General features: G+C 39.2%; 1 non-coding gene across 1 annotated transcript; it reads left to right on the top strand.

The window, feature by feature from the left end:
- The first annotated feature begins 392 nt into the window (after positions 1 to 392).
- Positions 393 to 465, top strand: TRNAV-UAC (transfer RNA valine (anticodon UAC)). The gene has a single exon. It is a non-coding gene; the product is annotated as a tRNA-Val (tRNA).
- The last annotated feature ends 9077 nt before the right edge of the window (positions 466 to 9542 follow it).

Raw genomic sequence — 9542 nt, 5'->3', positions numbered from 1 at the left:
AAATTACACTGTGACATAAGAATTCTTATAATCTTTAGTTTGCCGACAAAAGAAACAACAAAGAACATGGTAGGGAAAGGGAGAATATTTCTGGATGTAATTTCTATATCTACATCTACTTAATACCCCGCAAGCCGCCGCAAGTACGTGTGGCGTGGGGTGTTAGGACACCACCAGTGATTAAGAAAGAAAGAAAAAACCGTGTGCAAAAGCCACAATTTCATACCATCCAATTTGATGAAGGACGGATGGATGCAAGAAATAACGAGAGGCAGTCGGATGTTGAGGACCGCAATAGAGAAGAGAATGTTAAGCAAACAATGTAGGAGAAATAAAAAAAAACAGCCTTGTTGAATGTTATTAAAAACAAGTAGAAAGCCAATTCATTAACTGTTTCCGTAGTGTAGTGGTTATCACATCCGCTTTACACGCGGAAGGTCCTCAGTTCGATCCTGGGCGGAAACAAATTTTTTATCTAGCATTTTTCCGGAAAGACAGCAGAATTACTAAATACGGCGAGAAAAATTGACCAAATGCATGGAATAAGGAATATCATCTCCGGAAAACATCTAGAATAATTGATAATGAGAGAGTTTCAGTTTGGTTTTTTGGTTTATGCCATTGCATCATTAGAATATAAAATTGATTCTAACACTTTCAAAGTGGGGTCTTTGCTATTTTGGTGTTAGTTATGCCACACCTTGAATATGCTGCAGGTGTACGGCATTCTCATGAGGTAAGCTTAATTTTGGAACTAGATCGAGTGCAACGAAGAGCTGTTAGGTTTTTTGAATAGTTGCTATGGGCAAGGTAGCTATGTCACGACACTATTGAAAAAACTAGGATGAGAGCCACTAGTTGACCATTGGCTTAAATATAGGTTAGATTTACCGCGTAAATTTGTGGCAGGTTACTTATATGAAGATGTTAAAGACATCACATGCCCCGACTTACTATGGTAGATTAGATCAGGAACGTAATAAATAGGGAGATTTATAGAAGAGCGAGTGGATTTAGAAGGCCGTTTTTTCCTCGTACCAATAGATATCAAAATAGATATGACAGCAATCGCGTAGGAGATAATGAGAATCGGTAGTGTATATATTTGTCGATATTCTGCATGCTATTTTTTTATTCAATTGGCCCATCTATTTAACAATTCTACAGCATGATTTGAATAAACCTATCCTGCAATGGAATATTTTTGCATGTAAGTACTTTCTTACGTGTGATCACTATTTGTCGATCGCATGAACAAAATATTTTTTGTGTAGAGGTAACATGATTGGGATTGTGCATGCATGGCTGATGACCTAACACCCCCCGCCACACGCTCTTGCGGCGGCTTGCGGGTTATTGTGTAGATGTAGATACATAGCTAAAGAACGAGTTATTTTAACAATTAATTTGGGTGTGAGGACATTATTGACATGTTGACTATATTTAATTTAACTATACTTGTTATAAATTGCAGAAGCCTCAAGAACAAATCAGCGGATCTAGAGCACATAATCCAAACTCATTCCGCTGATATAGTATTAGGCACAGAGAGTTGGCTGTGCAATGACATAAACGACCAAGAAATTTTCCCAATAGATTTCAAAGTTTACCGACTCGATAGAGATACAAGACCCGGAGGAGGGGTTTTCGTGGCAGTTAAAAGTCATTTTGAAAGCAGGCAAGTTTCATTTGAAAATAATAACATAGAAAGTGTTTGGTGCACCTTAATACGGACCAATCAACCCAAGATAAATTTATGCTCTTTCTACAGACTCAGATTTGAAAACACTTCACACCCTCAACGATCAAATTTACAATTTTACACGTAAATATAATAACAGCATAAACATAATTGGTGGCGACTTTAATCTCCCTGGTATAGATTGGGACAACAATATCGTTAAATCTGGGACCCGCGATCGCGAATCTTGCAATTCCATGATAAAATTGGTTCAAAAAAACTCCCTCCATCAAGCAGTACGCATGCCCACCCGTGGAAAGAACATATTGGATCTATTTCTTACAAACACGCCTGAACGAATTATTAGTGTATCAACTGATGAGGGCTTGAGTGACCATAAAGCAATTAATGTCCACTTGGACATAGAAATAAAAATGATTGTTAAACCAAAAAAAAATTTATAATTACCATAAAGCAGACTTTGAATCTTTTGTCAATCAACTCTTCACTACCCGAGTTCAAAACCCACTTAAGTCATGTCAACGTGGAAGAAACTTGGACAGAATTTGTCAATATCATGCAAAAAGGAATTGTAGATTTCATACCTATAAAATACCTCAAAGCAAATCGCGACCCCAGGTGGTACAATAAAGACGTTAGAAAAGCCCTTCGAAAGCAGAGAATGCTACACTCTAGGGTAAAGAGGGCAGGCGTGAACACATCATTCCCTGAGAATAAACAATTATGGGACACATATATCTCCTCTAAAATTGAAACCAAAACACAATTACGTAGCGCTTTACTGGACTTTAAACGCAAAGTACTTTGCGAGCACTTGGACAGTGACCCCAAAGCTTTCTGGTCATATGTTAGGGAAGTAAATGGGAGTAAACAAACCGTGGCTTGCTTAAGGGATTGTAGCAATATAATTCATACAGACGGTGAGGGTAAAGCTAACATCCTAAATTCATTCTTCCAAAGCGTTTTCTCGAATGATGTTGCCACCGCATATCTCCAAGAAACAATACATACTCCACCCATGGAAAAAATAACAGTGGACCAACAAGGAATTCTAAAATTGCTTAACGAGATTAAACCCAACAAATCCCCGGGTCCCGAAAATATACCAGCTAGGGTGATAAAAAATTTAGCTCCAAACATTGCCCCGTACCTTGAGTTTATATTTAAAAAATCCCTCACAGAGTGCAAAGTACCTAAGATTTGGAAAACCGCGCAAATAACGCCTATTTTTAAAGGTGGTGACAGGGAGGATCCCAGTAATTACAGACCTATATCTCTCACTTCTATCTGTTGCAAAATCTTAGAGCACATAATTGTCAGTTCAATAATGAGACACCTTGACAATATTAACTTTTTAAGTGACAATCAACACGGATTCAGGAAAACCCGCTCCTGCGAGACCCAATTAGGATTATTTACACATGATTTACTTTTATCGGGTGAGAGAGGTAGGCAAGTGGATGCCATCTTCTTAGATTTTCAAAAGGCATTTGATAAGGTCCCACATGGTAAACTCATTCATAAATTAAAGGTCGCGGGTATAAACAAGGGCGCCATAAGTTGGGTTAAAGATTTTCTTTCAGAGCGGGAACAGAGGGTAGTCCTTGATGGCGCTAGTTCCGACAGCGTTCGAGTCACGTCGGGGGTACCTCAGGGAAGTGTGATCGGGCCGTTCCTTTTCTTGATTTTTGTTAACGATTTGAACCGCGAAGTGAAAAGTAAAATTAGGATACTATATATTCTATTGTTTCAGGCTTCACTTCGTGGAAGTAATTGATATCCATTATTGAAATAGAAAGAAAGACTCGTACTTTTCCACAGATTTTATTATACGGCACGACGCGTTTAACCGACTTGCGGCATCATCAGGTACCTGATGATGCCGCAAGTCGGTGAAACGCGTCATGCCGTATAATAAAATCTGTGGAAAAGTACGAGTCTTTCTTTCTATTTCAACAATGGATAAAATTAGGATGTTCGCGGATGACACGGTGATCTATCGGGAGATATCTGGGGATGAGGATCGTTTTATTCTAGCGCAGGATTTAGATTGCATTACTAAATGGTGTTCTAACTGGGGATTGACTCTAAATTATAATAAATGTTCAGTGGTAAATTTCTTTAAAAGATCAACGGGATTTGCTTACAAATTAGCTGGAGGTGACCTAGCAGTAGTTGATACGGTAAAATACCTAGGTGTCACATTCACAAAAGACTTAACTTGGGGGACTCACATACGTAAAGTCTGCGGTCAAGCATATAAAAAATTGGGATTCATTAGACGCATTGTCGGCAAAAGTTACTCGAAGGTCAAGGAACGTTGTTACCACGCTCTTGTAAGGCCTCATTTAGAATACGCATGCAGCGTGTGGGATCCGAGTGAAAAAGGTCTCATTCGGGAAATTGAGAAGGTTCAACGCCGGGCAGCCCGTTTTGTAAAAAATTCCTACGATAACACGCAAAGCGTCACCGAAATGCTCATGGATTTGGGGTGGGAATCATTGGCTGAGAGACGATTCAATGCAAGATTGAAATTATTAAATAAATTTAGATCCGCATGTTTCAGCACCGAGGTCTCGCAAATTATTCGTACTCCTACATACATTGGTCGCTTGGATCATGCATATAAAATTCGGGAAATAGATGCCAGAACTAGCCGACTCAAGGACTCCTTCTTCCCACGGACAATACGGGATAGCAACTGCAGGGTTATAGATAGCAAAAATTCCACTTGCCACCCTCAGCGTCTAAAAAATAATTAGTTTTATTTAAATGCATGCTCTTCCACTAACCTTATGTGTTTTGCTATAATAACCCATTCTTTCCGAATGACCTCATTCATGTTCTGTTCATCTGTTTTTAAGTTTCCCATTCAATCCCTCGTCCCTCTCCGCGGGGGCAAATTCCTGCTACCTGCAACGTTGGGTCGCATTCCCGGCCTTTTAGAGACTCTTTGGGGGTAGAGTGTTTCGTGGTGCATTTTCATGTGGTAGTGATGTTTCAATTTCTTGCTTGTTGTGTCCTGGCTTCCGTGTTGTAGGATGGCTTTCGTGCTGCATCATGGGGTGCAGTTTTTTAGTTGTTTTGCGGTATATGTGTTTGCATGAGTTTTGGATGAAGGGATTTTTGCATGAGTGTGTGCGCTGCTGTGGGTGTAATTTTCCGTGTTGTTTTTTTGCATGTGGTATTTTTCCTTTTTACGGTTGGTGACCTAACACCCCCCGCCACACGCCCTTGCGGCGGCTTGCGGGGTATTATGTAGATGTAGATGTTGACTTTGAAGTCGAGCAATTTATAATGAGTGCCAGTCAGTCGAAAACTAGCACTAACCCGGGAGATAGCTGCTAATAGAAAATAACATGCCAAAAATACGCTCCTGAAAGGCCAAGTGACTAATGACTATTAGGCGGGAGTAGAAGTGAAGAGGAATGTAAAGAAAATTTACGGAACACTTTTAATAAATTGATAGATGCATCAATAATTCTAAAGCGGAAGCGTCTTTAGTGAATATTCGCATAATATTTTCAGGGTCCATGGATAAATAAGATACTTTCTTCATAACCAATGACTGGAAAAATACAATTATGAACCTTATGTAAGATTTATCCTTATCTCTTTCCACATCCCCCATAAGGGAACGTAAAGAAATGCCAAGTTCTCCTAAGGACGGGTATTTTGGAGGCATTAAGCTAGGAATCCCACATTTATAAAGGGAGCCAAAAAGCCTTAGACTTTCCATCCACATCTCCATATCGTAATACTTGAAAGCCTCCAGAAAAGATGTGTGGCAGTGGGTGTATCCACACCAGGTATGCACAGCACACGAACAGACAACATCACGCACCATGCACGAGACACAACTATAGAAAACTATTCTGACATGCATGTGAACTTGTAGCCACTTATCGGACTCATGAGGTGTGCACATGGCACCACCAAACAGTAGAAGCAGTCAATTGTTTTCGGATAAAAATACATCTTAAACCTATCTGTTCTGCAGTCTATCCCTCTCAACTTGAATAAATAATCATATCATTCATAGTAATTGGGGATTTTTTTTTGAAAGTGCTGAACGTAGGAAAAAATATCGGTTTGAAATTTATTTAAGAGAATCATTTTAAAAATTACTCCTCGTTTTTGGAGGGGACCCTAACGCAAATATTTCATCATCATATTAAATTTGAAACAATATTTTCCAAATTTTTATCTAGTGAAATGGTGACTGTGTTTTGACGGGAAAAATATTGGTTTACGAGGGCATCCTTCATAGTCATTCATAGATTATTGTCTGTACCTACGGTGAAATTCTGGAAAAAAGGGAGAAAATTCACCTGATAGCGTAAATAATCATTACAAATCGGAACAAAATTAAACATTGCAAAAATATTGGGTATATCTGTTGCGTGGGGGTAGATAACATCCCCGTGGAACTTTTAAAATGCTTAGGAAAATGTGGGAGGAAGAGGCTATATGCGCTGATCCGTAGTATTTATGAGGAGGGAATCTGGCCGGAAGACTTTGTGAGATCAGTTTTAGTTCCTATTCCGAAAAAGGTAAAGGCCACGTCATGTGAGGACTATAGGACAATTAGTTTGATATCCCACGCAGCTAAAGTTGTTCTCAGGGTCATAAACAAAAGGATAGAGAGTAGGGCAAATGATTACTTAGGGGATGATCAGTTTGGGTTTAGGAAGGGGAGAGGTACGCGTGATGCCATTGCAGTAATGAGATTATTAATCGAGAGGAATATAGAACACAACCAGGAGGTATTTGCCTGTTTCGTAGATTTCGAAAAAGCGTTTGATAGGGTGAATTGGGAAAAACTAATGAGTATATTGCAGAAAATAGGAATAGATTGGAGGGAAAGGAGGTTAATCCGCAACCTGTACATGTCTCAGACTGCTCAGGTGCGGGTGGGAAACGGGGAGTCAGGATGGGCAGTGTTAGGAAGGGGTGTAAGGCAGGGTTGCCCATTATCACCGTTGCTGTTCAACCTGTATGCAGAGGAAATGATTAAAGAGGCATGGGAAGAACTCGAGGTAGGAATGAAAGTGGGCGGGGAATTCGTAAAATCAGTTAGGTTTGCTGATGACCAAGCCTTAGTTTGTCAGTCAGCCAAGGGGCTGCAAGCATTGCTGAGTGAATTGGAAATTCAGTGCGACAGGTATGGGATGAGAATCAATATTAAGAAAACAAAGGTTATGCGATTTTCTAGAAAGAAAAAGGCCAAGCTTAACATTAAAATAGGAGGGCAAAAACTAGAGCAGGTAGAGCAGTTTACGTATCTCGGTAGTGTTTTGGAACAACACGGTCAAAGTAGTAGGGACGTAAGGAGAAGAATTGCGCTAGGCAAAGAGGCTTTCACAAGGAGGAGGGAGTTAATGACGGGGACTCTGAGTAAGGATGTTAAGAAAAGACTCGTAAAAACTTTGATATGGAGCGTAGCTATGTACGGTGCGGAAACGTGGTCATTGAAGCAGGAGGATAGACGTAGATTGGAGGCTTTTGAAATGTGGGTGTGGAGAAGAATGGAGAAGGTGAAATGGACAGAGAAGAAAACAAATGAGGAAGTACTTGGTATGGTGGGCGAAGAGAGGGGTTTGTTGGGAGCAATCCTATGGAGGCAGGAAAAGTGGATGAAGGGGGTATTGACCGGCAGTGGGATGTTGAAGACTGTGATAGAGGGTAGAATATTGGGCAAAAGAGGATAGGGAAGGAACAGGATAGGGATGTTGGACGGGATGAAGGGAGGAAGAAAGTACTCGGAGATGAAGAGGGACCTGATATAGAGTAGGATGATGGATTTTGTGTTTTGTTAGGAGTGATAAAATATTTGTTTGGTAGTTGTGTCCATCCAAAAACCTACCTTAACCGGTAGATTACCTTAAAAAAAAAAAAAAAAATCTGTTGGTGCATATGTATGTTAATTGGTAGTTTGAGTGTTTGCATGTGTGTGGGGTGTAAGTGTTCTTGCATGAAATTATACCATGTTTTGTTTGTGGATATTTTAAATTTGTGGCTTTTGCATGCAGTATTTTTTCTTTATTAATTACGGGTGGTGTTCTAACACCACCCGCCACACGCCCTTGCGGCGGCTTGCAGGGTACTGAGTAGATATATATGTAGAAACAATGGAAAGTACTTATTTTGACTTGAAATTTCCCGATAAGTTTCCGCAAATTTGACCTATATTTCTTCCTTGAGGAAACCAGAATCTAACATCTTAGGTGAAAAAGGGAATTGAGTTTTCACTATAGGTATACTTTTTTTTATTACGGAAGGAGAAGAAAATGTGATTTTAAATATTTTCCTTTTGTGAGTCGTTCATTCTGTTCCAGCATCAGCAGTACGATATAAATTCTACTCCGGTGAAGATTAGAAATAATACAAGCTCGCCTTTTAAGCAAATCTTGTCTGCCAACATACCATACGGTTACAGAGATGAAAGTCGCCTATGATATATTATAAGCATCGGCCAGTAATTATCATCATAAAAGCTTGGCTTATCGAATTTCCATATACATTTTTCGGAAAAAAAAGGATAGGGAAGGAACTATCGGAAAAAATCGTGAGTACATTTAACGAAATTATTAAAAGCGGCAGTTCAAATGCAGAAAATCGGGACATTATTTCTGGAATAAACTCCGATACTCCTCAGAAATTTAGGAATTAGGATTTGAGGTGCCTTCAACATGGTTACAGAACAATGATTTTCGGTAGAAGTTCTGATCATATCGTATGCCAAAGCCTTTGAAACAATTGAAAAGAATCGGTCTAAGGTCACGAAATTAGACTATTCATTTACTGAGTTCAAATTTTTATTTATTTGGACAAAGGTCATGGTATTTGCTCATCAGATTATGCCTCAAGAAAATAAAAATCCGTATTTAAAGCAATGGGATAGCTTGAATAAAACAAATATCTTGTAATTGAGAGCGACAAGGTGAAAAAATGAAACTTAATAGGTAAAATAATTATACAGCTATTGCATTGTAACGCGAAGAAAGGTTTCCACAAATTAAAACCTGATTCAATTTATCCCAGATCTATATTTCCTTTCTCCTAACGCTATTAGGAGATATTTAATAGAGAGCCGCCCCGGCACTCTTGGTGTTTTTTCCCATTTCATATCACACTTTTCAGAGCTAATCTGCCTTCTGGCCACCTGACAGTTCTTACATGGAAGCATGTCGTGTGCGCTGGTCTCTATAGCTTCCTCCATGGTCTGTTAACGAAATGAGATGAATTCTTCAAAATCCACGAAATTGGCTTCATTAAGAGTTCTGATGGAATATGATAGCATATTTAAATTCTCCGTCACTCAATTTTTTGCTCTATAAATGCGATAGCATTGTAACTAGGGATAAAATTAGCTTCTCGGAGAAATTAATTTAGATTCTTGAGCTCACGCCGCCACTGAGCACGTTCAAGCACATTTCCGAGTGCTATAAAGTCGATTAAGCAGCTTAAGAATCGGAGTGAATCACGAAAAATGCCCGACACTTGATTTAAAAGGTACGTTTAAAATAATGAGAGAATCGCAATTTCGTAGAAAAGACCAAAGGCGGTACCCTTTTTTTTAATTATATTTCGATAGTCGAGTCTTTCTGGGAAACGTTGGAGCTCGCAGTTGATATCATAATCACTAAATAGCGGGTTTCCGGGTTTGAAAAACACTACACCTGCAAACCTAGCGTCAAATGCTTTTAAATAAGTTTCGGATATATGAACAGGGTGCCTCCTAACTGTTTATACTTTTTTCTAGCTATTGTATGTAGTCAAGCCGCAGCAAACTCACACACATTTTGTCTAATGGCATTTTATAATGTTTACAATGGTT

This window comes from Hetaerina americana, unplaced genomic scaffold (genome assembly GCF_022747635.1).
Source record: "Hetaerina americana unplaced genomic scaffold, ioHetAmer1.1.p SCAF_9, whole genome shotgun sequence".
NCBI lineage: Eukaryota > Metazoa > Arthropoda > Insecta > Odonata > Calopterygidae > Hetaerina > Hetaerina americana.
The sequence above is the reverse complement of the archived record's forward strand: the minus strand, read 5'-3'. Positions and strand labels throughout refer to the sequence as shown.